Raw genomic sequence first — 26373 nt, 5'->3', positions numbered from 1 at the left:
CATAGGTAAAGGGGTACAAAAATGTGCCCCTAGTTTTGTACACTGACAGAGAGGTACCCCACTATCTATCTTAGAGTTTAGGGTGGGTGGTGGCATGGGGATCACCAGAGAAATAGCTCGTCACGGGGGGCGGGGGGGGGGGGGGGGGGGGCTAGAGGGATGGCCGGGGCGGCGGTGGCCCGGTAGTGGGGAGTGGTTTCGGGGCAGGCGGGGTGGCGCACCGCCGGCCGGGGGGGTTGGTTTGGCCGGTGTTGGCTGGCGACTCAGGGGGGTGGAGGTTGAAGATGAATTGCTACACGACGAGCTGCCCCGGCTCTCGCACGCGTTGCTGCTACTGCTTTTCTGCTACTAGTGCATTCCTATTCGACAGTAAAATTCAGTTTTGACAGCAAAATTCAGTTTTGACAGTTTAATTCAGTTTCGACAGTTAAATTCAGTTTCGACAGTTAAGTTCATAGATGAGCGGATGATGTATTTTACATCTAGCACTTAGTGGTTATGTATTTTACGTCATCTATTGGAGATGCTATTAGAAATCCACTCAGGTTAACGCTGTCTCTCTTGTCCTGCTTCAGCCTCGACGTCGTACAACTCACCAGTGCTGCTCCAACGACGAAACGCTCCATCACAGCGGAGCAGTACCCTCGGCTCCTTCTCCAGATGCCTAAGATCTTCTTCCCATCCTCCGATGGCCAAGTCAGCCGGAGCATCCTCACCGATGAACCCAATCACAATGAGATCGACCTGGCTTCGCCAAAGAGGTTGTACACTTGTTGCATCTCTTTTTTACTCTACATGTTATATATATTGTCCAATGAGCACACGTAGTAACAAGAAATACGATTATTTTATCCGAATATATGACAAGCAGTGAGGTACCGGGCAACTTAGCTATCCGTGATGGACTCTCTTGAACGCCATCATTATTTATCTCTACGCGTTTGAGCTGTGCATTTGTCGATGGGCCTGGGTGTTGAGCTAGTAGGGAAATGTCCTAGGTCCAAAGTAGTAGAATTAGCACAAAAACATTTTTTGAGTGTAGGATTTTCCTTGCTCAAGCTTGCCTACTAGAATCGCCAGTGCTTGAAAGGATAAGTTAAGGAAAAACATAGGAATTGGAATGTTTCCTATGGTACTACTATTCATGCATTTGGTTCAAAGGAATGGAGCAAAGGAAAACTGTAGTATTTGTTCCTTTAGTGTCTCCTGGAAAGAAAAACCGTAGGAATTTTAGTTTCCACTTGTCCTCCTTTTCAAATTCCTATTCATGAAGCACAAGACTAAGAGATAGTAGCATAATAGCATTATAACGGTACATTTTCTTGTGGTTTGACTTAACCTCACCATGCTTCTTTGCATCATGTGATCTTCCAATCGTGTGAACAAAACACCCAGATTGGCATAAATCATGTGATTTTAAATTCTCTGTTTTGCACATGCATTCCTATCCTATTACAGTCTATTTCCTATCCCTGCATTGTTAGAATCCTCAACTTCAAACAAGCCCTTACACAATTACTTTTGTTATATATATATATGTGTGTCAAAGAAAACCTTTTGTGGTTTGTCCTGCTCGTGCTGTGGTGTGTTCCACCCCAGCTCAGTTGCTCTAACGATGGAAGGGTTCACCACGGCAGGGATCCACTCACAAGACTGTCTTTCGACGTCTCAGATCTTCATCCCCGCAGCCGACAGCCACGACAACTGCATTAACATCATCAACTGAGAAGATGACCTTGAGGACTACATGGGTCCGCAAGATAGGTCGCACTCTTCCGTGTCTGCTTATGTTATGCATGGCTTAATATGATGACATGCTACTTTATCAGCGTGTTCACCTATTAGACTCCGAGTCGGGTCTAAAATAATGCTGAAACTTGAGTTTTTAAATGGTTGTGGGGTACATATTGGGGCAGCAATCATTACTATCTATCTACTATCTGGTTAATCTCGGGTGTCTACTATGAGTTTCATGTTGGGTGCAAACAAACATTAAAGGAGCCATTATATGTATTTTTTAACTAAAGCTATTATCTGCCTGCTATCATTGGTTTTGGGTCTATCCATAGTTTGCTACCATCACTCTGGATTTGTGCATGCACTCCTTACATAATCTCACTATGTTTTATTCCTATGCATGTCATTTATTGTACACAATGGAACTGAACATTAGAGCAAAAGAGACGAGCCTTGCATGGCAATAAAATTTCATGCAGACGTCGCTCCATGGTGGGCACAAAGGCAGCCCCCCTCCACCCATTTTGGAATGTAATCAAGAGGAAGATAAATGTTCTGAGGGGGATTCAGAAGGAGAAGACCACTCCTATTTACCCCCTGAGGTCTTCTCTCTAACTTCGCATGCTGATGTTGGTAATATCATGCATATGGTGCCTTGCATTGCTTACTTTATACATCAAATATGTCAACTGCTTAGTTTAGACATGATTTGTGTGAATGCCATTTGTTTAGTTTCTTTATCGTCTTTCCGAATCATGCAATCCCATCTTGTTTAGCCAGGCATAATATATGTGAATTTTGCAATGCCACCCAGGTTAGCCAGTCATCTTATATGTGAATTATATCATGCCATCATTTTTTTATTACGTGTTAAATTCGTCAACAATTTTAGTACATTCAATTACTCTTCCTGTGCATCAGCCATTCGGCACGGTCATGGAAAAATCTGGAGTGGAAACAAGGTCTTCAAAGCAGACAATGCTATCTGATGAAGCGCATGTCTTGCTGTTTACGGATAGCTCCTCAGAGGAGGATTCAGAGACAGATGACCAGTCCTATTCCCCCCCCCCGAGGTGCATTCTCTAACTTGGCAGGGTTATGTTTCTCATATCATGCGTATGGTATCTTGCATTGCTATGCCATTTGCTTAGATTAGACATGCTTTCTATGAATGCCGCCTGTTTAGTGTCTAATTACCATATATGTGAATTATGTAATGCCATCTTGTTGAAAGACATTATATACGTGAATTATGCAATGTTATCTTGTTGCAAGGCATTAAATGTGAATTATGCAATGCCATGTTGTTTAGCCAAGCGTCATATATGTGAATTATATCATGTCGTCCTATTTTTATATTTCTCGTTGCATTTGTCAACAATGTTTGTATATTCAACTGCTCTTCCTATGCATCAGCCATTTGAATTGGTGATGGAGAAATCTGGAGTGAAAACAAGGTCTTTAGAGAAGACAATTCTACCTGCTGAAGCAGATATCTTGTTGGTTACAGATAGCTCTTCATAGGAGGATTCAGAGGCAGATGACCAGTCCTATTATCCCCTTGAGGTGTATGCTCAAACTTGGCAGGGTTATATTACTCATATCATGCATATGTTCTATTGCAATGCTTAGTTTTTACATCATATACACAATATTGAATGCCATCTACTTAGTTGACACACCATATATGTGATTGCCCTCTGCTCACTTGCTTGGTATATAAATCATACATTTTAATTATATCATGCCATGATGTTTACATAGACAGCATGTATCTTAATTATGGCATGCCTACCCATTTTATAAAGACATAATATAGTTATATCATCTCATCATGTTTACATAGTCGTCATATTTTGAATTATGACATTCTATCCATGAATTATATCATGCCATCATGTTTCCCTCGACGGCATGTTTCTAATTTATGGCATGCCAACCACTTTAATAGACACATCGTATAGTTATGTCATGTCATCCTCTTTACATAGTCATCATATTTTGAAGTATGTCATTCTATCCTGTTTAGTTACCATCATACACATGAAATTGTGTAATGCTATTCTATTTAATTAGCCATCATATATGTGAAATTATGTCCTGCTATTCTGTTTAGTTAGACACCATAAATGTGAACTATTTCAGGCCCCGTTTTCTTCCCTACTACCCATTGCACCTGTCTATCTTACAATGTCTGTCCATCTGTGGGAGTAAAAACACGATCTTCAGAAAAGATTGTGCTACCTGTCGATGCAGATAGAACCACGGTTGTACTTGCCCAAGAACCAGCCCCACCACACATAACCTAGACTCACCTAGATTGTACCCCTACCCAGTTGGACAGAGAACCAGCTACACGCCTGCTAACCCCAACCTTAGTAGATAGTAACCCAGTTCCAGTTGACACAGCACCGTCTCCACCACAGAGCACCCAAACACGAGCAGTTAGTAAGGAAACTGCAGTGCCCAAAGCACGAGGACCACCACTCCGAACCCCAAGTCAACACTTAAAGCGGAATAAGAATTGTTCTTAGGTCAGGTTCGGTAGCTATGGTTTATAATACTTTGCTCTTGCATCACTGTATTTACTCATACCAACTAATTTCAAATTTGAAGGATGCAATTGAAACTCCAATGGAGCAACAGGTATGTTTTAAACCTATTTCTTTAACGTGTTTTCTGTTGTAACTTGCTCTATGTTAATTTCAGTTTCAATTGAATAAACAGTTATGTTCTCATGCCATGCACATTACAAGTGTTGTTATTGATGTGTAGTTTCCCACACTTATATTCTGTCTATGCTGCTTTGTCTTAAATAGATATGATTCGAACTGGATCTATCTTGATTTGGCAACATAAACTAGACTGATATAGACCATACAGTGACCATACTACATACATATATGTTTGTTTCATGCTGTTATCCTATCCACCTTACTACTGAACTACTTTACCAAAATGAGTTTCATATACTACATTGTAAATCTGAGATGTGTTTGTTTGTTTCTCTTTTAGAACGCGGATAAAATATTGGAGAAGAGTACCCTATTATGCAATGGTAAAGGAAGTAATGCAGATAAGGTTCAAGATAGTGAGACATCCCTGTTGGTCTCCAAGAAAGCTGATAAAAACTATATTGAAGACACTGAGACAACCCCAAAGTCCTGTCTTGATGTAGTGTTCGAGTTACTGGCTACCACTACTGGCACCAGCTCTTCGAACTCATTGCCTGAATCAGTTCGGCTTCTTGAGTCTCAACTTCAAGTTGAAAGACATCAATCAGATGTTATGCGACAAGAATCCGAAGGACTGAGGAAGTCACTGCAGAATTCAGATGCATACTTTCTGGTGCAACAGCAAGCGCTGGAGGACATAAGCGCCAAACAAGAGAAACTTAATAAGCTTGCTAAGCATCTTGCCAGCATAATGGGTACCCAGGATATTGTTTCTTGAGCTCTTCTGAAGTGGTTTCAGTTCTGGACTTGTTTTGCTGCGGCGTTTATATGCTGCTGTGTTCCCTATATTTGCACTGGTGGCGAACTTTGATGCCCAGTGGATGTAATATGTGTAATAGCCGTCATAGCCTAGTGTAAGTTGCTTGCTTATTTATTTCCTTGTTGTCTTGTTTATTTGTTTGCTTGTAGTCAGTGCAGTTCTTTTTCTGTGGTTTGCTAGTGGCGGCAATAACCTATTTTTTAAAACTAGGCCACAATAACCATGGGCTAATATTTACTGTAGTGACACTCGGCCTCCTATGGGCCGTAGAAACAGTGGGCCTTCTACGGGCCGTAGAAACAGTGGGCCTTCTATGGGCCATAGAAACAATGGGCCTTCTATGGGCCGTATCATCAATGGGCCTTCTACTGGCCGTATCATCAATGGGCCTTATACGGGCCGTATGATCGATTGGCCAAACATGGGCCAAACAGACCACATTCTGGCGGTAAACGGGCTATAGTTGGAATCGTCCATTCATGGGCCGACCATAATGGGCCATCATTAATAGGCCGTATTTGATGACGCTATGAAAACAGCCCAACGTATTAACGGACCACAAACGGGCCGAATGTAACCACGGGCTGAATTTGGCCCACAAGAAGAAAATGATAGTAACGGGCCGTAAGTAAACGAATGCTGGAAATTAGCCCAAGAATAAATTGGCTCTGAGAAGGCCGAAAGATAACATGGGGCTGGAGACGGCCCAATGGAATAACGAGCCGTTAATGGGTATAAAGTGATACACTGTTCATTACGGGCCAGTTTCACCACGGGCCATTAATGGGTGTAAAGTGATACACTGTTCACACTTATATTATGTCTATGCTGATTTGTCTTAAATAGATATGATTCGAATTATCTCTATCTTGATCTGTCAACATAAACTAGAATGATATAGACCATATAGTGACCATACTACATAGATATATGTTTGTTTCATGTTGTTATCCTGTCCACCTTACTACTGAACTGGTTTACCAAAATGAGTTTCATATACAACATGGTAAACCTGTGATGTGTTCATTTGTTTGTCTTTTAGAACGTGGATAAAATATTGGAGAAGAGTACTCCGTTATGCAATGGTAAAGGAAGTAATGCAGATAAGGTTCAAGATAGTGAGACATCCCTGTTGGTCTCCAAGAAAGCTGATAAAAACTATACTGAAGACACTGAGACAACCCCAAAGTCATGTCTTGATGTAGTGTTCGAGTTACTGGCTACTACTATTGGCACCAGCTCTTCGAACTCACTATACGAATCATTTTGGCTTCTTGAGTCAACTTCAAGTTGAAAGACATCGATCAGATGTTATGCGACAGGAAGTTGAAGGACTAAGGAAGTCCTTGCAGAATTCAGATGCATACTTCCTAGTGCAACAACAAGTGCTGTAAGATTTAAGCGCCAAACAAGAGAAAGTTAATAAGCTTACTAAGCATCTTGCCAGCATTATGGGCACCCAGGATATTGTTTCTTGAGCTCTTCTGAAGTGGTTTCAGTTTTGGACTTGTTTTGCTGCAACATTTATTTGCACTGGTCGCCAACTTTGATAACTAGTGTATATGATATGCTGCTTTGTTCCCTATATTTGCATTGGTGGCGAACTTTGATGTCCAATGGATGTAATATGTGTAATAGTCGTGATAGCCTACCGTAAGTTGCTTTCTTACTTATTTCCTTGTTGTCTTATTTATTTGTTTCCTTGTAGTCAGTGCAATTCTTTTTCCGTGGTTTGCTAGTGGCCGCAATAACCTATTTTTGAAAACTAGGCCACAATAACCATGGGCTACATATTTACTGTAGTTAACATGGGCCTCCTACGGGCCATAGAAACAATGGGCCTTCTACGGGCCATATCATCAATGGGCCTTCTACGGGCCATACTATCAATGTGCCTTCTACGGGCCGTAGCATCAATGGGCCTTCTACGGGCCGTATGATTGATCGGCCAAACGTGGGCCAATAACAGACCGCATTATGGGACATAAACGGGCTAGATTTGGAATCATCCAGTCATTGGCCGACATTAACGGGCCGTTGTTAATCGGCCAAATTTGATGACGCTAAGAAATTGGCCAAATGCATTAACGGGTTGTAAACGGGCCGATTGTAATCACGGGCTGAATTTGGCCGACAAGCAGAAAAGGCCAGTAACGGGCCGTAAGTAACTGAATGCTAGAAATGTGCCCAAGAATAAATGTGCCCTGAGAAGGCTGAAAGATATCATGGGTTGGAAACAGCCCAATGGAATAATGGGTTGTTAATGGGTATAAAGCGGTACACTGTTCATTGCGGGCCTAATTCACCACGGGTCGTTAATGGGCCAAGAGTTACAAATGGCCTTGTATGGGCCAAAAGACATCATGGGCCATACATAGGCCAGAAGTTACAGAAGGCTAGATTCATATTGGACGGCCCACATGAAGCTACTGGGCTTAATTCCGATGGGCCGTAACAGGCCATGAGTTAGCGGGCCGTAAATGGGCTATATACGAAAAAGCCGCTAATAGGCTTTCCGTGGACCGGTCCATTACCTTTTGACCAAGTCAAACGGGCCGGCCTTTTCACCAGAATGGGCCTCTGTTGGGCTGTGCCAAGTGTCGACGTATCATAGGCGCCTCATGTCCAATGAATGGATGACATCTGTCCCAATGGTGAGCCAACATGTGTTTCCCCCGGCCATTGAGAATTTTACATGTGGAAAATCCTTATTGGTCCGGGCTGTTAGCGGGTTATCGGATCCAAAACCGGACCCAATAGCTTAACCGCGACCCGTTACGGTGGATGCAATGTGTCGGTCACCCTTGATGAAAGCACTTACATGACGCGCCATTTATCATCATGGAAGTGTACACTTCCATGATGATAATTTTTTTAATGTCATGGAATACTTCTACGAAAGCACAGGTACGACTATCTTGATTCTGTCATAAAATTGTCATGGATGTACATGCATGACAGAAAACGTGACCTACTGTGACAAACATGTATCATCACGGAAGTGTATTTTTTTGTAGTGACATCATCATGAAGTCTCCTTAGATCGCCGTATATGGCCTCTACCGCTGCCTTAGGTAGGATCGAATGGCCGGGGATATGACATTTTGCCGCACCAGAGATAACTATACGGTCTTGAACCCAAGACTGCTGAGGCAGTTGGATCATAGAAGCAGCTTTGTTGCCATTCTTCAGTCTCTTCCTATGCTTCTTTGCTACTGGAAGGTTGTCTATAATATGTTCATCCTCGGGCAATTCAAGAACCTACTCATTATGCTCAAACCCTGAGTACTCATACTGCTATGCCATCAATCCTCCATCGTCATAGGCACCAGTATTGAGATACTGTAGTGTGCCATCTTCATCCTCATCCTCATCGATGGCATCGATATCATGTGTTGCTTCTTCGACGGCGGCGACGTCATTAGCGTCTAATGGAGCCTCTTCCTCATCTCGTCCGCTATCACCAGGCACGAAAGGCGATGCTAATTGGGTAGGTGGGGTGTCGATGTTCATACCTTGCTGAGGTTGCATGGTCGTGGGTGTGCCCCCGGCCACCTCCAGACGAAGCAGACTCGTTGGTCACAACAGGACCCACCTTTTGCAATCGCCAAGCCGCGACGGGGTCTCATCATCATCTCCCCCTAGTACCGGAGGAGCCAAATTCTCGTGGCCCGGTTTGACACTGGCCACAGAAACCTTGGAGATCTCAGGAGGGATCGGCCGGCTGTGGAACAATTGTTCCTTCGGTTTCACTATCGTCGCCTTCCCCACGTCCACCTTCTCGCCGCTGATGGTGTACAATATGGTGCACGGGGTTATGTCAGCCTGCAAAGACATGTCTGTGATGTGAGACTTCCAAAAGGCAACAGAAACAGGAGAGTACACATTTATTAAAGAGGGTCAGTGTAACAGGTACCGTGAGGGTGTCGAGCTCAGCCAAAGACGAAGCACTGCCTAGCACGTCCAAGACGGAGGATGGGCTGCTATGAGCAGGTGTGGGAGCCAGTGCAAGATTCGGTGCAGGAGCAGGTGCGGGAGATGGTGCAGGAGTAGGTGTGGGAGCAAGTGTTGGTGCAACGCTAGTCGAGCTACTCCCGAAGAAGTTGGAAAGGGGAATGTTCGCTGCCTCTTTATTTGTATTTTGCTTGCTCCAACTGAAGATAGCCGGAACTAAGACACCATACGAAGCTGCAATCTCCTATTTTGCGGTAGCTACCGCTGCTCCGACTGTCTCAACTGATTTCTTCTCAACCGCAATCTCAACCTTCTTGTCGATGTTTTCTTCATATAACTTCCGTCTTTCCTTTATCTCCTCCGTGGTCTGACTGTAGTACTTCTTCCATGTGGTGCCGTCTCCGACGCCGTGCACGCGTCCATACGACGACCGAGTGTCCACCGGGAGTCCTTTCAATATGTGCAAGGTCCGGTTGAATGGGATGTCCCACTTGGGCCTCGCCAACGCCTGAGACGATGAGTCTCTTTCGGTCGCAATCCTGTGCTGCTCTCACTGCAAAAGGAACAAAGATCATTTACAGATATGACTAAACATGCTGTCGAATTGATTAGAAGCTAAAATTACCAGCAGTCTCATGAAGTCCGTCATGACCACGTCCGTTTTGAAAACCTTCTGCACTGGGTCCCAACAGTACCAGGCCCTGAGGACGTCACACTCTTGCGGGACGGTGAACTCCGCCAAGGGGTCTTGGATGCCTAGACTTTCACGTTCCGCATCCTCCTTGGCCCATATGGACCTCTTCCCCGTGTAACCATGGCTTCCGGGGTGGGGGCACCCCATGTTCCTCTCTTGAAGCCCCTTCATGTACTTGGACTTTTCTTTGGCAACTTTGCCAATGCAAGCCGTCTTGAATATTCCAAACCGCTCTTCCGTAATTGTTTGATTATCCATTGCAATCTAGGAGTAGGGTTCGTTTTTGTCGATGATCCTTGCTTTCACCCTCACTTTCCAGGAGGCCAACGTGTCAGTAAACTTGCTCATGGCATGTTTGTTTATCTTCTTCATTGTCGGGTCTTTATCTGGATTAGTATATTTCTTTTCATCCCGACCCGGGAACAAGAATACCTAGTGCAGCTTCGTTAGGAGGGAGTGCTTCATATTTCTATCTTCTTTAGTTTCTCATCGTTAATGGTGGCAGTTGTCTGTACTATGCAGCCTATTTTATTGTGGTAGCACGCTTGCGCTTCTGCGAGCTCTTTTGGCTCAAAATTGCCGTCGTCCACCTCCGTGACCACCAGTCTAGTGGTGATGAGCTGGTTTGGGCGTCAACGTCTCCTCTTCGGTTTCGGTTCTATACTGGCTTCGCCAGTCTCGGTGCTGGTCTGGTTCTCAACGCTAGTGTTGGCACCAGTCTTGATGTCGGTCTCGGATGTGATAGGTGGGCCCTGCAACAACTGTTGCTCATCGAGAAGGCTCAATCAAGCGTCTCCCGCCATGTAGACTTCGCAACCACCAGAACCCTGTCCTTCATCGTTGGTAGCCATGTTTCCTATGATTAAATCTAGTCAATTAATTCTAGACCTAATAAAAAGAATATTGACATTAAAAAGCCTGTGTTCTGTAGGAAAGTTGATTCCTTCCACGTGCGGCAATTCCCGGGCACTCGATATGTCCTAGTTTGTACCACAAGTCATGCCAAAATTCATGAAAAACTTCAGCATGGCCTTTGCTAAAAAGTGGACAAACTAAGCACCCATAATTTTCTGGAATGGAAATGAATCAACATTCCGGCAAAACATAGGCCACTCCGCTTCATTCCCTGGAAATGACAAAAGGCCACTTGGGAACAATCGAACCACTTCAATGTTGCATATAACAGGACCACTTAAGAACATGTACATAAGCAACTACAATAGTAGATACACATGAGCAAACATTATTGAGGAATTTGCATATAACAGGACCACTTCAAATTTGCATCTCCTAGTGTTTGACACTTCAAGAAAATCTATGCAAATCTCATGCTCTCTCAAACTCAATTCAAGAACCAAATATAGATGGATGAACCCTAGAAACCTAGAAACCTACTGCCCTAATAGAAATTTATATTTTTATAGTGCTTTTTTTCTCTAAACTAAACCTTGCTGCCCTAATTAATATTAAACCCTATTGTTCTAACATTTCTAGTTAAACCTACTGCCCTAACCGTACACTACTACCCTAGTACTTAAGAATCTACAATTTGTCCTGAAAATTATATTTAGTTAACTACTTAAGCATATACAAACTTGTCCTAAAAATTATATTTAGTTAACTACTTAAGCATATACAAATTTGTCCTAAAATTTATATTTAGTTAACTACATTGGGTGGACAACAACTATAAAACTACTTAAGCATCTACAAGTTCTAGCTAATTTGATGAACCCTAACTAATTAGATGAACCCTAGATAATTTGAGGAACCCTAAAATTTGATGTACCCTAGGAACCCTAGCTAGGTAGAGGTAGTGGAGGAGAGGAGGACGTGTTTGTAGGCGTGCTCACTGTCGGTGTCAAAATCGATGGATCTCGGGTAGGAGGTCCCGAACTGTGCGTCTAAGGCGGATGGTAACATGAGGCGGGGGACACAATGTTTACCCAGGTTTGGGCCCTCTCGATGGAGGTAATACCCTACTTCCTTCTTGATTGATCTTGATGATATGAGTATTACAAGAGTTGAACTACCACGAGATCATAGAGGCAAAACCCTAAAAGCTAGCCTATGATTATGATTGTTGTCGTCCTACAGACTAAACCCTCCGGTTTATATAAACACCAGAGGGGGCTATGGTTACACAGAGTCAGTTACAAATTATATCCGAATTGCCAAGCTTGCCTTCCATGCAAAGGAGAGTCCCACCCGGACACGGGATGAAGTCTTCAATCTTGTATCTTCATAGCCCAACAGTCCGGCCAAAGGATATAGTCCGGCTGTCCAGGGACCCCCTAATCCAGGATTCCCTCACTCACCTCAGGCGCCGGTGGAGTTAGGGAGCAGGAGGAGGCAGAGCGACCGAGGGAGGGGGCGTGTGGCGAGGGCGGGGTCGGGGCTTAGGCACGCAGCGAGGGCGGGCACCAGACGACCACGGAGGTCAGTAGACAGCATGCGGAGGGCGACGGTAATATAGGGCGACGGCGGTGGTGACAGTAGAGTGATGACCCACAAGTATAGGGGATCTATCATAGTGCTTTCGATAAGTAAGAGTGTCGAACCCAACGAGGAGCAGAAGGAAATGATAAGCGCTCTCCAGCAAGGTATTCTCTGCAAGCACTGAAATTATAGGTAACAGATAGTTTTGTGATAAGATAAATTGTAACGAGCAACAAGTATCAAAAGTAAATAAAGTGCAGCAAGGTGGCCCAATCCTTTTTGTAGCAAAGGACAAGCCTGGACAAATTCTTATACAGAGAAAAGTGCTCCCGAGGACACATGGGAATTATCGTCAAGCTAGGTTTCATCACGATCATATGATTCGCGTTCAGTACTTTGATAATCTGATATGTGGGTGGACCGATGCTTGGGTGCTGTCCTTACTTGTACAAGCATCCCACTTATGATTAACATCTATTGCAAGCATCCGCAACTACAACAAAAGTATTAAAGTAAACCTAACTGAGGGAGTCCTGGATTAGGGGGTCTCCGGACAGCCGGGCTATCTCCATTGGCCGGACTGTTAGACTATGAAGATACAAGATTGAAGACTTCGTCTCGTGTCCGGATGGGACTCTACTTGGTGTGGGAGGCAAGCTAGGCAATACGTATATGGATATCTCCTCCTCTGTAACCGACCTTGTGTAACCCTAACCCTCTCCGGTGTCTATATAAACCGAAGGATTTTAGTCCGTAGGAGAACAATCACAACATACAATCATACCATAGGCTAGCTTCTAGGGTTTAGCCTCTCTGATCTCGTGCTAGATCTACTCTTGTACTACACATATCTTCAATAGTAATCAAGTAGGACGTAGGGTTTTACCTCCATCAAGAGGGCCTGAACCTGGGTAAAACATCGTGTCCCCTGCCTCCTGTTACCATCCGGCCTAGACGCATAGTTCGGGACCCCCTACCCGAGATCCGCCGGTTTTGACACCGACATTGGTGCTTTCATTGAGAGTTCCTCTGTGTCGTCGCCGTTAGGCTTGATGGCTCCTACTATCATTGATAGCGATGCGGTCCAGGGTGATACTTTTCTCCCTGGACAGATCTTCGTATTCGGCGGCTTTGCACTGTGGGCTAATTCGCTTGGCCATCTGGAGCAGATTGAAAGCTACGCCCCTGGCCATCAGGTCAGATTTGGAAGTTTGAATTACACGGACAACATCCGCGGGGACTTGATCTTCGACGGATTCGAGCCACAGCCGGGCACGCCGCACTGTCGCGATGGGTATGACCTAGCTCTGCCACCGGACGGTACCAAGAGGCCGCGCCCGCATCAGCTCTGACCCTTAGCTCGGAGCCAACTACGGCAATCAAGGACGTGTGGCTAGACACCGCCTCAGGGGCTGCAGTCTCGACGGAGATCGAGCCAAACACCAGCATAATCCTCCGCGCAACCCGTGACTCCAAGGTGCCGGACTCTCTTCCGGACCCCGAACCATCCGCGCCCATGACAATCGAATCCGATTGGGCGCCGATCATGGAATTCACTGCCGCGGATATCTTTCAGCACTCGCCCTTCGGAGACATTCTGAATTCACTAAGGTCTCTCTCTTTGTCAGGAGAGCCCTGGCCGAATTATGGCCAATAGGATTGGGATGCAGACGATGAAGAAATTCGACGTCCACCCACCACCCATTTTGTAGCCACTGTCGATGATTTAACCAACATGCTCGACTTCGACTCCGAAGACATCGACGGTATGGACGACGATGTAGGATACGAACATGTACCAGCACCTATAGGGCACTGGAAAGCCACCTCGTCGCATGACATATACATGGTGGATATACCCAATGAAGGCAATGGCGACGAGATAGCGGAGGATGACCACTCCAAGAAGCAACCCAAGCGCCAACGTCAGCGGTGCCGCTCTAAGTCCCGCCAAAGCAAAAGTGGTGATACCGGCACAGGAGATAATAACACTCCGGATAGCGCCGAAGACAACAACAATCACCTCAAGCAAGATTTAGAGCAGGAGGATGAAGGAGCCAGCTCTCCTGAGAGAGCGGCTGGCGGAGAGGAGGAGGATGACAATTACATGCCCCCCTCCGAAGACGAGGCAAGCCTAGGCGACGATGAATTCACCGTACCAGAGGATCCCGTCGAACAAGAGCGCTTCAAGCGCAGGCTTATGGCCACGACAAATAGCCTGAAGAAAAAGCAGCAGTAGCTTCAAGCTGATCAAGATCTGCTAGCTGACAAATGGACTGAAGTCCTCACGGCCGAGGAATATAAACTCGAGCGTCCCTCCAAGAGTTACCCAAGGCGCAGGTTACTACCCCGACTGGAGGAAGAAGCATATGATACGGCTGATCGGCCACCTCGTGGCCGCGATAGAGAGGCATTCCAGCCGAAAGCTCAGCCCCCACCCCAATGCCATTCGAATAAAAAGCATGGGGAGATACGCCAGACCTGCAAGACATATTGGAGGACAAGGCAAAGCATTCAAGATCGATCTACAGATCACGAGGGCGCACCACTCTGCGAGACGATAAACGTCACGCCGGATATAGTAAAAGCAAATCCGGTCGGGCCGAACACAGTGGGCAAGACCCATTCGAGCTGCATCGCGACAGAGCCCAATACAGAGGCGCCGCACACCCCTTATGCTTCACAGACGAAGTAATGGAACATCAATTCCCAGAAGGTTTCAAACCCGTAAATATTGAATCATACAACGGTACAACAGATCCTGCGGTATGGGTTGAGGATTTCCTCCTCCACATCCACATGGCCCGCGGTGATGACTTACACGCCATCAAATACCTCCCACTAAAGCTCAAAGGACCAGCGCGGCATTGGCTTAACAGCTTGCCAGCGGACTCCATTACCTATTGGGAAGATTTGGAAGCCGCATTCCTCAATAAATTTCAGGGCACTTATGTTGGGAAGATCCTGCGGTACGGATTTGGAAGCCAGAAGAATCGGCCAGGCAATTCTGGACTCGGTTCCTTACAAAGAAAAATCAAATCGTCGACTGTCCGGATGCGGAGGCCTTAGCGGCTTTCAAGCACAACATCCGAGACGAGTGGCTAGCCCGGCACCTTGGTCAGGAAAAGCCAAAATCTATGGCAGACCTCACGACGCTCATGACCCGCTTTTGTGCGGGAGAAGACAGCTGGCTGGCTCGCAGTAATAACATATCAAAGAACCATGGTACGTCAGATACCAAGGAGGGCAATAGCAGGTCACGTCGCAACAAGCATAAGCGCCGCCTTAACAGCGAAAGTACTGAGGATATGAAAGTCAATGCTGGATTCAAAGGCTCTAAACCCGGTCAGCGGAAAAAGCCATTCAAACAAAGTACGCCGGGTCCGTCCAGCTTGGACCGTGTACTCGATCGCTCGTGTCAAATACACGGCACCCCAGATAAGCCAGCCAATCACACCAACAAGGATTGTTGGGTGTTCAAGCAGGCCGGCAAGTTAATTGCCAAAAACGAGGACAAGGGGCCGCATAGCGATGACGAGGAAGAACCCCGGCAGCCGCACACTGGAGGACAAAAGAGGTTTCCCCCACAAGTGTGGACGGTGAACATGATATACGCAACCCACATCCCCAAGAGGGAGCGGAAGCATGTGCTCAGGGACGTATATGCGTTGGAGCTAGTCGCCCCAAAGTTCAACCCTGGGTCCTCCTGTCCGATCACCTTCGATCGGAGGGACCACCCCACTAGTATCCGTCATGGCGGATTCGACGCACTGGTCCTAGACCTAATCATCAACGGATTTCACGTCAATCGAGTCATTATGGATGGCGGCAGCAGACTGAACCTGCTTTATCAGGACATAGTGCGCAAAATGGGTATAGACCCCTCAAGGATCAAACCCACAAAAACGACCTTTAAGGGCGTCATTCCAGGCGTAGAGGCCCACTTCACAGGCTCAATTACACTGGAAGTGGTCTTCGGATCCCCGGATAACTTCCGAAGCGAAGAGTTAATCACGCGTTGCTCGGACGAATTGCATTTGCTAGATTCAATGCGGTACCACATTATGCATACCTCAAGCTCAAGATGCCAGGACCTCGCGGAGTTATTACAGTCAATGGAAACACGGAGCGCTCTCTCCGAATAGAGGAGCACACCGCGACCCTTGCAGCAGAAGCGCAAAGCAACCTCTCAAGGCAACCTACCAGTTCGGCGTTTCAAAGCCCGGACACCTTCAAGCGCGCTCGGGGCAATCGGCAAATAGACCGCCTGGCGCGATCTGAGCTCGCGTTGCAATACGGCGGCCACCCCAATCCCAGCCCAACGGCGATATTCGTGTCATGCGTACATAATTACGCATTAAAAATACCATGGGCACAGTTCGGGAGGGGGGGGCACAACTGCGGCACGCCCCAAAACGCGGCCTAAACCGCACTAGGGGCTTCCCGTTTGGTTATTTTTCTTTTTCTTTCAGGACTTTAATCTCTGGAAACGCTGTCCGACAGCTCTATTGCCGAACACATGATACAGCAACCAAGGAGGCAGACAACTACGTTATACAACGGAATTCCCAGGTTGATTACAGATTTCATATCGTTCCTCAGCTCGCCCTTGGAAGGGACATAGTCCTACTCTTTTGCTTATTGCACTATCTGTATCACTCTGCTTTATTGCAATTTTGTAATAAACAATGCATGACATTATGACTATTATTACATTTTTGTTATATATATATGTGTGTGTGTGTGTGTGTGTGTTCATTAATGACGCCTTGCAACCGTACACTGGTACGGCCAATGCACCAGGGGCTTACGTACCCACAATATGGTGTGAAAAGTCCGAACACTTTCACAAGTGCGGCACCCCGAACTTATAGCATTATATGCATCAGCTCCGAATCATGTCTTTGGTCAAATGTTGGGTTTGCCCGACTCCTATGTTTTGGTACCTTAGGTTCCGCTCTATCGGCTAAGGTAGCGCTAGGAGAACTACTGTGATTGTGCCCCGGTTCTGCCGGGCTGAGCACCTCAGTAGAGAAAGCTAAAACTGACTGTCATGATAAGGGGAGAGACTGGTCGCTGTTCGGCGAGGTTTTTCGAATCCCTAAAGACTTATGCCGCTTAGGGAGAGGGGCCGGCTCTGTCCGGCTTACAGGCGTGTATCGCGCCCCGAATTCGTCCTTCCGAATACCAGGGGCTTCGCCGAAATTTAAAAGTATAGAATTCTATGGCTAAGTGAGAGTGATACAGCATTATTAGTCCGGTTGCCTTGTTCGTTGTGCTGAGCACCTCCCTCAAAGGACCCAAACATGGGAACAAGAGTGCTCAGGTTTATCCCAAACACCCCATCACTCGTGGCATGGGGGCAGAAGCCGAGGACTAGCCATCTCTCATATTGGATAAACAGCCAAACAGAAGGTAATATTTTAAATTCACACAAGCGTTGCATAGCGAATACGATACAAGTTTTCATACATACAGGACAAAACGAGCAAGTCTCATTCAAATATTACATTTTGTGAACACTCATCCGCGATAAGATGGGCGCCCGGCAGAACACCCTCGTAGTACATATCGGGGTGGCGGTGCTCCTTGCCCTCCGGCGGCCCCTCCTTGATCAGCTTCATGGCGTCTAGCTTGACCCACTGCGTTTTTACACGGGCGAAAGCCCGGCGTGCACCTTCAATGCAGACGGATCGCTTGACGACCTCCAGCCGTGGGCAGGCATCCACAAGCCACCTCACCAGGCCGAAGAAGCTGTTCGGAAGGGCGTCGCCAGGCCACAACCGGACTATGAAGCCCTTCATGGCCTGATCGGCCGCCTTATGTAGCTCGACCATCTGCTTCAGCTGGTCGCTCATTAGCACCGGATATTTGGCCTCAGCATACTGAGACCAGAACAGCTTCTCCGTCGAGCTCCCGTCCTTGGCCTGGTAACATTGTGTGGCATCGGACACACTGCGGGGCAAATCTACGAATTCTCCTGAAGAGCTCCGGATCTGGGTAAGTAATCGATAATTTACTTTTACATGCTTACTTTGCATATAGAAAGCCTTACCCGCCGCTATCTTCTTCATCGCGTCGATCTCCTGAAGGGCCTTCTGGGCCTCGGCCTTGGCACTCTTCGCACTCTCATGGGCCGCGGCAAGCTCAGACTCTCACGACTTCAAGTCAAGCTCCAACACCTCGTGCTTCGTCACGAGAGCCTGGAGCTCTTGCTGCACCTCGCCCACCCAAGCCTCGTGCCTCTCTCGCTCGGTGCGCTCCTTGGCCTCTGTCTCTTCGGCCTTGGTTAGCGCTTGCTTCAGGGTCGCCACCTCGGCCATGGCCCCTGGCAAAACATACAATGATCCTATCATTCTGCAATCGCGTCCTTTCTTATATATACATATATCTATAGACGGGGTATTACTTACCCTCGTTCTCCTCGAGCTGCCTCTTGACAAGGCCGAGCTCTTTCTTGGACCCATCGAGGTCCTGCTTCAGTACGGCGACCTCCGCAGTTAGTGCCGCGGACGCCAGCAGAGAAGCCTGCATATGCATATTGACATACTTATATTAGACTCCTGCGATATTATTTGATCCTCTGTTCATCTTTTCTTTGTGAACACCGAACAAAGCATCAGGGGCTACTGTCTATGCGGTAATACTTCTACTACATTGTAAAACACTTACCTCGAAGCCTGATAGAAGGCTAGTACAGGCTTCAGTCAACCCGCTCTTGGCGGACTGAACCTTCTGGATCACCGCACTCATGATGGTGCGGTGCTCCTCCTCGATGGAAGCACTGCGAAGCGCTTCCAATAGATTGTCCGGCACCTCTGGATGGATAGAGGTCACCGGCATAGGCGTCTCGCCCCTCTTAGAAGGAGACAGCCTACCCGAGCCCTGAACCGCTGGAGGTTCCGGCGCGGTGTTCGGCTGAGGGCCGAACTCGGAGCTCTCAGGGGCCCCGTCCCCTGTGCTCCCGGAGTCCGGAAGGTCGCCTTGAGGCACCTCTGGGACTGTCTCCCCTCGATCCGATGCCTCTTGAGACAACACCTCAACGTTGTCGGCAGGATGAGGGGAGGTGGCAGTTGGGACTGGATCGCTATCCATGTCCGACGAACCAAGGGAGCCGTCCGATGATACATCGATATTGGCTCGTGGCGGCCTGCGCAATTATGTTCGGTGATTAGGGAAAGCAATGCGACAAAGGAATCCTATGGGTTACTTTGGTATCCGAATACTTACGATCTCCCCTGGGGCTTGGCCCTCGGCAACCACTCATCTTCACTTTTGTCGGGGTGGCGGTGGAGCTGTCCGGAAGGAGAGTCCTTCCCTTCTTGGACCCTCCGGCCTCCCCAGTCGGGGCGGCCTTCCTTTTCTTGTCTCCCCTAGTCGGTGGGGGAACCTCTTCTTCCTCTTCCTCGTCTTCGGGGGAAGAGTGCGCCGCAGAGTCATCGGACGGTGAGTCCGACGACGCCTGGCGTCGGGAACTCTTTCGAGCTCCCTTGGCCTTCTTGGTCTTCTCCGGCACCTTATAAGGGGCCAGAGTCAACATCTTCGCAAGAAGGGCGTCTGCGGGGCCTTCGGGCAAGGGAGACGGACAGTTGATTTGTCCGGCCATCTTCTGCCAGTCCTGTTAACGGCACGGGAGTTTAGATCCCGCATAGAGTCAATCTATATATAAATAAGTATCCTGTGAAAGGTAAAACAACTTACCGCGCTGGCTTGGTGCTTCGCGCTGAATCCGCGATCCTTAGTAATGGTTGGAGGGACCTCGGCGCTCTTGAATAGCACCCTCCAGGCATCTTCATGAGTCGTGTCGAAGAGACTGTTCAGAGTTCGGTGCTGCACCGGATTGACCTCCCACAAGGTGAACTCCCGTTGTTGGCACGGGAGTATCCGGCGGATGAGCATAACCTAGACTATGTTGACGAGCTTGAGCTTCATGTCCACCATGTTTTGAATACATGTCTAGAGTCTGGTCAGCTCTTTTGAATTACCCCAGGATAGGCCCTTCTCCTTCCAGGAGGTGAGCCGCATGGGGGTGCCAGATCGGAACTCGGCGGCCGCTACCCATGCGGGGTCGCACGGCTCGGTGATATAGAACCACCCCGATTGCCACCCCTTTATGGTTTCCACAAAGGAGCCCTCGAGCCATGTTATGTTGGTCATCTTGCCCACCATGGCACCTCTGCACTCCGCCTGGCGGCCGCCCACCACCTTCGGCTTGACGTTGAAGGTCTTCGGCCATAGGCCGAAGTGGGGCTTGATGGGGAGAAAGGCCTCGCACACGACGATAAACGCCGAGATTTGAGGATGAAGTTCAGGGCCAGATCATGGAAATCCAGTCCGTAATAGAACATGAGCCCCCGGACGAAGGGATGGAGAGGGGATCCCAGTCCGCGGAAGAAATGGGTGAGGAATACAACCCTCTCATGGGGCCTGGGGGTGGGGATGAGTTGCCCCTCATCTGGGAGCCGGTGCGCGATGTCGTCGGGCAGGTATCCGGCACTCCTCAGTTTCTTGACGTCTCCCTCCATGACGGAGGGTACCATCCACTTGCCTCCCGCGCCGGACATGGTTGGAGAAGGTTGAGATGGAAGTCAGGACTTGGGGGCTAGAGCTCGAGTGTGTGGGAGCGGATGAGCAGAGGAGGAAGAAGGCGTGGATAGAAAGGTGAATCCTTATCCCTTTATATGGGCGGACAAAACTAAGCGTCCCCACTTGCCTGGTAAAACTCGCTTATCCCCCAAGCGTCGTAATTGATGGCGCGGTTGGGTTACCCACGCCCCTATTGATGAGAATCCCGTAATAAGGGGACACGATCTCTGCTTTCACAAGACGTGTCGAAAAACTGCCTCACGTTATGTGCGGGGCTGGTTAAAAGAAACGGTTCGAATAATCACCGGGCCATGACGTAACGTCGTGTTGCCAAAACACGCTAGCGAATTAGATCTGCGAAAACATTATTCTCTCTACGATGGAATGTGGAACTTATTTTGCAGGGTCGGACACTATCCTCGTATTCAAATTGTTATGTGATGTATTCGGAGAAGGAACCCACCTTGCAATGTCGAAGACAACTGCGCACCGGACTCATCGTCATTGAAGCCTGGTTCAGGGGCTACTGAGGGAGTCCTGGATTAGGGGGTCTCCAGACAGCCGGACTATCTCCATTTGTCGGACTGTTAGACTATGAAGATACAAGATTGAAGACTCCGTCTCGTGTCCGGATGGGACTCTATTTGGCGTGGAAGGCAAGCTAGGCAATACGTATATGGATATCTCCTCCTCTGTAACCGACCTTGTGTAACCCTAACCCTCTCCGGTGTCTATATAAACCGAAGGGTTTTAGTCCGTAGGACAACAATCACAACATACAATAATACCATAGGCTAGCTTCTAGGGTTTAGCCTCTCTGATCTCGTGGTAGACGTGGGGTTTTACCTCCATTATTAATCAAGCAGGACGTAGGGTTTTACCTCCATCAAGAGGGCCCGAACCTGGGTAAAACATCGTGTCCCCTACCTCCTGTTACCATCCGGCCTAGATGCACAGTTCGGGACCCCCTACCCGAGATCCGCCGGTTTTGACACCGACACTAACCATAGCATCAAACATGTGAATCCAAATCAGCCCCTTACGAAGCAACACATAAACTAGGGTTTAAGCTTCTGTCACTCTAGCAACCCATCATCTACTTATTATTTCCCAGTGCCTTCCTCTAGGCCCAAATAATGGTGAAGTGTCATGTAGTCGACGTTCACATAACACCACTAGAGGAGAGACAACATACATCTCATCAGAATATCGAATGAATACCAAATTCACATGACTACTAATAGCAAGACTTCTCACATGTCCTCAGGAACAAATGTACCTACTCACAAAGCATATTCATGTTCATAATCAGAGGGGTATTAATGTGCATATAGGATCTGAACATATGATCTTCCACCAAATAAACCAACTAGAATCAACTACAAGGAGTAATAATCAACACTACTAGCAACCCATAGGTACCAATCCCAGACTTGGAGACAATAATTGGATACAAGAGATGAACTAGGGTTTGAGAGGAGATGGTGCTGGTGAAGATCTTGATGGAGATTGACCCCCTCCCGATGAGTGGATCGTTGGTGATGACGATGATTTCCCCCTCCCGAAGGGAAGTGTCCTCGGCAGAACAGCTCTGCCGGAGCCCTAGATTGATTCCGCCAAGGTTCTGCCTCGTGGCGGTGGAGTCTTGTCCCGAAAGCTTGCTTATGATTTTTTTTCTCATCGAAAGACTCCATATAGCAGAAGATGGGCATCGGAGGGCCACGAAGGGGCCCACGAGCCAGGGGGCACGCCTAGGGGGGCAGGGCGCGCCCCCCACCCTCGTGGCCAGGGTGTGGCCCCCCTCTGGAACTTTTTGCGCTAAGTATTTTTTTATATATTTTGAAAATTACTTCCGTGAAGTTTCAGGACTTTTGGAGCTGTGCAGAATAGGTCTCTAATATTTGCTCCTTTTCCAGCCCAGAATCCCAGCTGCCGGCATTCTCCCTCTTTATGTAAACCTTGTAAAATAAGAGAGAATAGGCATAAGTATTGTGACATAATGTGTAATAACAGCCCATAATGCAATAAATATCGATGTAAAATCATGATGCAAAATGGACGTATCAACACCCCCAAGCTTAGACCTCGCTTGTCCTCAAGCGAAAGCCGAAATTGAAAAATATGTCCATATGTTTAGAGATAGAGGTGTCGATAAAAATAAAATACGGACATGAGGGCATCATGATCATTCTTAGAACAACAACTTATATAATTCTTGTCATATGATCTCTTATGCAAGAGTAACAATTCACTCACAACTTCAAGTATGAATCATAAACTTCATTGAAAACTAACAAACTATAATCTCAGTCATTGGAGCAATTGAAATTTATCATAACATAGGTAAGAGTCAATATAAGATCTTTTCAGCAAGTCCACATACTCAACTATCATATAGTCTTTCACAATTGCTAACACTCACGCAATACTTCTGGGTATGGAGTTTTAATCGGACACAGAGAAAGATAGGGGCTTATAGTTTTGCCTCCCAATGTTTTACCTCAAGGGTAATGTCAACAATAATAGTTCATGAAAACTCACATCCTATTAGCCATATATACCAGGATCTTTCCAACATGTTGTTCTTGCCAAAAGATAAAATGTAAAAAGGAAGGGTGAAGATCACCATGACTCTTATGTAAGGTAGGAGATAAAAGTAAAAGATAGGCCCTTCGTAGAGGGAAGCAGAGGTTTTCATGCGCTTTTATGGTTGGATGCACAAAATCTTAATGCGAAAGAACGTCACTTTATATTGCCACTTGTGATATGGACCTTTATTATGCAGTCCATCGCTTTTATTTCTTCTGTATCACATGACCGTATAAAGCTTATTTTCTCCCACACTAATAAGTCATACATATTTAGAGGGCAATTTTTATTGCTTGCACCGATGACAACTTACTTGAGGGATCTTACTCAATCCATAGGTAGGTATGGTGGACTCTCATGGCAAAACTGGTTTAAGGGTGTTTGGAAGCACAAGTAGTATCTCTACTTGGTGCAAAGAATTTGGCTAGCATGAGCGGGAAAGGCAAGCTCAATCATGTTTGATGATCCATGACAATATAATTTATCTTGGATGTAAGAAACATAACCCATTACTTGTCTTCCTTGTCCAACGTCAACTCTTTAGCATGTCATATTTTAATGAGTGCTCACAATCATAAAAGATGTCCAAGATAGTGTATTTATATGTGAAGACCTCTCTTTCTTTATTACTTCATATTAATTGCACCGATGACCAAAACTATGTTTGTCAACTCTCAACAACTTTTATTCATCGTACTCTTTCTATGTGAGCTCATTACTCTTCATAAGACCCATATGATATCTTTTATTTTCTTTTTATTCTTTCTCTATTCTCTTATTCACTCAAGATCATGGCAAAATAATCAAGCCCTTGACTCAACACTAATCTTTATTATATATAGCTCACGGACTCGATTACATCGAAGGATCATAAAGCAAAACTCACAAATAGATCATAATAAAAATTTTATGCTACTAGATCAAGATATTACCAAAAGGATTGAACTAAGAAAAATGGTAAAGATAGAAGTGATGGTGATACGATACCGGGGCACTCCCCCAAGCTTGGCAGTTGCCAAGGGGAGTGCCCATACCCTTATGATTATGTTTCCTTTTTCGGGCATGGTGATGTGATATTCTTGGCGATGATTCCCCTCAGGATATGATTCTCCTCCTCAAGTTTATTGACTTGCTGCTTGAGGTCCATTATTTCCTTTCAAAGCTTTCTTGTAACGGCCAAAGCTCCTTGCACCAAAGGGTGTTGCATAGCTGTGGGAGAACAAGTGACGCTCTTCTTCATATTTTCATAAGAAAGAAATCTAACATTGGAAGGGATAACCGAGTTTGGGATATCCGAGCTCTATAGTTCCCCATTCGTGAGTCTAGATTGGAAATGAGAAGTAACTTATTGATCCTCTTCCATGGCATCTATGCTTTTCAAATCAGCCTCCATCTCTTCTTCCGTTGATGGCCCAAAGTGGCCAGCATCACTATTTGATCTTCGTCCCAGCGTCGGATGAGACACCCGACTCTCCCCGACCGACTCTTGAGAAAACATCTTGCTCTAAATCTACAGCAGAAACAACTCAAAACAAAAACAGAGGATATTTGCGTGGTACTGTGGTCAAAACCTTCAGGAGATTACATAATGAATTTTTACCGACAAAAATATGTATAGTGCAAGAAAATGGAGAACGGAGAGCGCACTAGGTGCCCACTGATCCGTCTCCAACGAATCTACTTTTCCAAACACTTTTCCCTTGTTTTGGACTCTAACTTGCATGATTTGAATGGAACTAACCCGGACTGACGCTGTTTTCACCAGAATTACCATGGTGTTATTTATATGCAGGAGCAAACGTTCTCGGAATGACCTGAAACTTCACGGAGCCACTTTTCAGAAAATAAGAAAAATACCTACAAAAGATGAAGGCCAGGGGGCCCACCACCTGCCCACGAGGGTGGGGGGCACGCCTGCCCCCCTAGGTCGCGCCCCCTACCTCGCGGGGACCCTATTGCCTCTCCGACTCCAACTCCAACTCCATATATTGAGTTTCGAGGAGAAAAAATCAGAGAGAAGAAATCATCGCGTTTTACGATATGGAGCTGCCGCCAAGCCCTAAAACCTCTCGGGAGGGCTGATCCGGAGTCCGTTTGGGGCTCCGGAGAGGGGAATCTGTCGCCATCGTCATCATCAACCATCCTCCATCACCAATTTCATGATGCTCACCGCCGTGCGTGAGTAATTCTGTCATAGGCTTGCTGGACGGTGATGTGTTGGATGGAATCTATCATGTAATCGAGTTAGTTTTGTTAGCGTTTGATCCCTAGTGTCCACTATGTTCTGAGATTGATGTTGCTATGACTTTACTATGCTTAATGCTTGTCACTAGGGCCCGAGTGCCATGATTTCAGATCTGAACCTATTATGTTTTGATCAATATATGAGTGTTCTTGATCCTATCTTGCAAGTCTATAGTCACCTATTATGTGTTATGATCCGTTTACCCCGAAGTGACAATAATCGGGATACTTACCGGTGATGACCGTAGTTTGAGGAGTTCATGTATTCACTATGTTTTAATGCTTTGTTCCGGTTCTCTATTAAAAGGAGGCCTTAATATCCCTTAGTTTTCGTAAGGACCCCGCTACCACGGGAGGGTAGGACAAAAGATGTCATGCAAGTTCTTTCCATAAGCACATATGACTATATTCGGAATACATGCCTACATTATATTGATGAACTTGAGGTAGTTATGTGTCACCCTAGGTTATGACTATTACATGATGAACCGCATCCAGCATAATTACCATCACCGATCCATTGCCTATGAGTTTTCGACATATTGTTCTTCGCTTATTTACTTTCCCATTGCTATTGCTATCATTACTACAAAATACCAAAAACATTGCCTTTACTACTGTTACCTTTTGTTACC

This window comes from Triticum urartu, chromosome 5A, assembly GCF_056163025.1.
Source record: "Triticum urartu cultivar PI428250 chromosome 5A, HENAU_Tu73, whole genome shotgun sequence".
NCBI classification, from domain to species: Eukaryota; Viridiplantae; Streptophyta; class Magnoliopsida; order Poales; family Poaceae; genus Triticum; species Triticum urartu.
Note: the sequence above shows the minus strand (reverse complement) of the source record.